This window comes from Gossypium hirsutum, chromosome A13, assembly GCF_007990345.1.
Source record: "Gossypium hirsutum isolate 1008001.06 chromosome A13, Gossypium_hirsutum_v2.1, whole genome shotgun sequence".
Classification (NCBI taxonomy): domain Eukaryota; kingdom Viridiplantae; phylum Streptophyta; class Magnoliopsida; order Malvales; family Malvaceae; genus Gossypium; species Gossypium hirsutum.
Window position 1 is genome coordinate 24,927,240 of NC_053436.1, and position 5,051 is coordinate 24,932,290.

General features: G+C 36.0%; 1 non-coding gene across 1 annotated transcript; it reads right to left on the reverse strand.

Moving 5' to 3' along the window:
• Positions 1–875: 875 nt before the first annotated feature.
• On the reverse strand, positions 876–982 carry LOC121212938 (small nucleolar RNA R71). Its single transcript, XR_005908309.1, has one exon. It is a non-coding gene; the product is annotated as a small nucleolar RNA R71 (small nucleolar RNA).
• Positions 983–5,051: the final 4,069 nt, after the last annotated feature.

The window sequence follows — 5,051 nt, forward strand, 5'->3', positions numbered from 1 at the left end:
TGCATTGGAACTTTTATTTCCTCTTTATTTATTTTACTTAGTTTTTAATCACCTCCCCAAATTAAAATATTTTTCTTCACCAATTTTTTATTGCATACATAAATAATTCTTTTCACACCCTGTGGATACAATAACTCGGCATTTACGTGCCATTTTTTTACTTGTTGCGATTGTGTACACTTGCACATTTTCGTAGTTCCAAGTTTTTGGCCTCGTTGTCGGGGATTGTTTTTAAAAAACATTGTTTGTAAAATTGTTAATTTTGCATTTTGGTCTCTCTTTTTAAAATTTTAATTCCATTTTTTTTGTTCTAGGTGTTTATAAGTATTGATCAAATTATTGACTTACTTCTCATAGACCCTGAAATTGAAAGGACATTTTGACAAAGGAAAATACAAGTGAACCAAAGAAGGATCGAAGATATGAATTTCGAAAATCCAAACCAAAATCCAGAAGAAAAATTTGCTTATAAATACTCACAACCCGATCATTGTTGCCGATGATAGAAATGTTCCATTCGACAATATGCCATTCCTCTATTCAACGAACTCAATCCAAGTTTTAGGAGACCCAAAATCGAGGCACAACAATTTGAGCTGAAGCCTGTTATGTTCCAAATGTTGCAAAATATGGGTCAATTTAGTGGGATTCCTACTGAAGATCCACACATTCATCATCAACTATTCATGGAAGTGAGTGACTCATTTAAACTAGTCGGGGTGACTGAGGATGGCTTGAGACTGAAATTATTTCTATACTCCTTAAGAGATAGAGCATGAGCGTGGTTGAACTCCCTATCGTCCGATTCCATAACTACATGGCTAGAGTTGGTTGTACATTTCTTAATGAAATATTTCCCTCCATCTTTAACCGCCAAGATCCAAAATGAAGTCACTTCATTTCAGCAACTTGATAAAGAATCTTTACGTAAGGCATGGGAGCTGTTCAAGGATTTATTATAAAAGTGCCCTCATCACGACATTCTTTACTATATTCAAATGGAGACTTTCTATATTGGTCTTAGTATTCATACTAGAACGATGGTGGATGCTTCGGAAAATGGAGCCCTTCTTTCTAAGTCTTATAACGATGTTTATGAGATTATTGAAATAATTGCCAATAATAACTATCAGTGGCCAACCAACCGAGAAGCCTCAGAAAGACAAGTAGCAGGAATACATGAAGTGGACACACTTGCTTTTTTGGCAGCCCAGGTATCCTCTATGTCTTTTATGCTTAAGAACATAACTTTTAATGGTTTCAATGGTAATCTGACATGTCAGTAGCCGAACCAGTTTGAGAATATTTCTCATGAATACTATGGAGATGGCCATTTCTTTGAAAATTTCCCATTGAATCAAGGGTCAAAATTACATGGGAAATCAAAATTAGAAAGGTCTGCAATCAAGTTCTTACAACTCTTCATGGCATAATCATCCAATTTATCCATGGAGTAATCAATGGGCAGACCATAGCGACTCTTCTATGCCATTTTGACTAAATTATCTGCCAAAATATTCTCAACAAGTGCAACAACCCACACCAGCTGAATCTTCAAGTAATCTTGAGAATTTGTTGAAGGCGTACATAGCGAAGAATGATGAACTAATCCAAAGCCAAGCAACAACATTGGAGAATTCAGGAAACCAAGTCAGACAGCTAGCCAAGGTAATTAGCCAAGCAACACAGGAAATCCAAGAATTTTGGGCAAAGAACATTTCAAAGCAGTCACTTTGCCAAGTCGAAAGACATTGGAGCCCAAGGTGGTTGAGGTTCAAGATGAGCCTGTTGTACCTCAACAGAAAGAGGAATTTCAACTCTTGTTCACAAAAGTCAGATGCAGTGATCCTTAATGAGGTAAACTCTAAACCAGTTAGTTTTGATTATCTAACACCCTTGTCAGATGCAAAAACATTTCCATAAAAGAGTTGTTCGGTTAAAGCTAAGATTCCACTACTGGCATATCCTCAACGATTCCAAAAGCAGCAAAAGGATACTCAGTTGAAAGAAATCTTTGATGATGAGGTGACTTTTAAATTCTTCGATGCTACTAAATCCCTAGATATAGTTGAAAACCACTTAGCTATTTTCAAGATGGAATCGCTGACTTCTACAGAATTGGAGCTCAATTCTTTAGATGATCTGTTAGAACATATTCTACTTGAGGATTCGCTAAGTGATGATGAATACAAGGAATGTTTGCCTTGGTTAGAAGCTAATTTGAAGGAATTAACTTAAGAAGATCCACTCAAATCATTAAAGTTATCATTGTAACATCCCTGACCCGTATCTGAAGCCGGGATAGGATTCGAGGCGTTACCAGACTTAAACATTCACAAACATGCAAAACTTGGTCGTAAAATTTCATCCAAATTAAAACTTTTCAAAGACATGTAAATCTTCCCTTATACAGGCCTTCGAGGCCTAAAACATACATCGGGGTGGTTTCCGACTAGGCCGAGGACTTTAGAAAGCTCTGGGAAAGCTTAGGAATTTTTCTTGAAATAGGGTCACACGCCCGTGTGGACACAGGGACACGCTCGTGTGTTTTCAACACGCCCGTGTTCTCAGGCTGTGTAACTCTCTATTGATGACATCAGCAAAACAAATTGATCCACACGGCCAAGCCACACGCCCGTGTGCTAGGTCGTGTCCTCCACATGGCTGAGACACATGGCCATGTCTCTGCACGTGTAGCCAACACTTAGGCTATTTTCCAAGCCTTATGTTGTCCTTAATTGTCTCCCATACTTATACACATTATAAACACACATTATAACATCAATTTAATGGTTAATCATCCTTTAGTAAAATCCTGTTAAAGCATTTACATGTTGTCATACATGTGTTTATTACCTACACTCATGTTACACTAAGTTAGACATTCCAATTCACATTCTACAACTGTCCATTTTCAATCATTATCAACTTACTACCATGCCACACATTCATTCCATGGACACGACCACCTCAAATGGTCTTAGAGCATTCATCATGTACATGTATTATACTAACCATTCATAACAACCAATTATGAACGCATCATGAACATTAACACATAGCAAGAATAATTAGGCTTACAAGCCATAACCATTTAAGCCACATCTGATGGCCATATACAATAAATCAATATAAGCTGATACATTTGGCTAATCATAATAACATCTAACATAAAAACTAGTCCTTATATATGCCACTCACTTGAAAGTATCTAATACACATATGACAATACTTCGAAGTTGTTGGCTTGATAGTGTGATGCTGCCTCTGACGGTCTCCAACCCCGAGCTGACCTGAGAACACTAAGGAAATGGAGAGGAGGGATTAAGCTTAAAGCTTAGTAAGTCCATATGAAAATAATAAGCAAATTATCAACATGATCCCATGAAAATGTAATCATAATTACACTTTTGTTGATTTTCTGGTCATGCTATTTTCTATGAAACTAGACTCATATATCTTCTTACCATAAAATTTTCAGAATTTTTGGTCTAGCCAATAAGTACAGTTTATTCATTAAATATACCCCTATTTCACTGTCTGACAGTTCCGACCTCTCTTCACTAAAAAATATTTGTCTCATGGTACGGGACTCCAAATTGAGAACTGCTAAGTTTCCTAGAAACTAGACTCATTAAGGATTTTAAGCATGCAAATTATGACCCATAATTATTTTTTTACAAGTTTTAATGATTTTCCCAAATTAGAACAGGGGATACCAAAATCATTCTGACCCTGTCTCACCAAAATCCAATTATCACATAATATGAAATTCTTTTGCCTTCACCATTTCTTTTATGAGAAAATATACTAATTAAGCTTTAATTTCATATCTTATTCAACCTCTAATTCAATTTCTACCATTTTTGGTGATGTTTCAAAGTCACACAACTATTGTTGTCCAAAATTGTTTTATTACAAAATTTCACTTCTACATAATTTCAGTTACTCCATTCTATCTTACCAAAAGATTCGCTCAAGTATCGAGCACATTGCTCACAACGTTTCACATAGATATACTTGCACTTATTCATCACATAGTCATGTACATATGTATTTTCACTTAGTTAATTTCCCGTTGAACTCATCGGAATAATAATAGATACCCGGTGGCCTGTGTATATACCACCCTTGTAACTAAAGCTCTCTGGTACGCATAGTAGCCTGCACTTAGTACTACACATGTGACCTATCAATCTGATACATGTAGTAGCCTGTACTTAGTACTACACATGTGACTTAACCATCTAATACACGTAGTAGCCTGCACTTAGTACTACACACGTGATAGAAGTTAACGGGTACGCATAGTAGCCTACACTTAGTACTACACATGCGACCTATCAATCTAGTACATGTAGTAGCCTGCACTTAGTACTACACACGTGACTAAACCATCTGATACACATAGAGGCTACACTTAGTACTACACATGTGATCAAAGTTAACAGGTACGCATAGTATCCTGCACTTAGTATTACACATGCGACCTATCAATCTGGTACACATAGTAGCCTGCACTTAGTACTACACACGTGACTCACAACGAATCATTTGTATCTCTTCTATTGCAAAGGTTCAATCAAGAAATTCTTCACTTTTCAACATTTTACTAACTCGTTTTTAGTCAATTCCAATTCGTAGTTTACATCAATTGATCACTCTATAGGCAGCCACATCTCATATAATAACAAAAGATAATAACATAAAAAGAATCGAAATATTATTTACATACAAACTTACTCGTTTCAAAGAATCATCATATTCTATCAAACTTCCAAATCTTTACCGGACGTACTTGAGTTGTGGCTTCATTCACATAGCAATATCTCATAATCACATGGCATTCCAACATTTTCATCATACGAGCAAAACATCAAGAACGGGTTATATCATCAAAATAATCACATAGTATCAAATTATTCACATAGCATTCAAATACAATATTGCATTATTAAAATCACATGAACTTACCTCGGGTTCGAGTACGACTATATATTCTGATTTAGTCCACAGTCTCATTCATTTCCAATCTATGCCCGAATCTCATT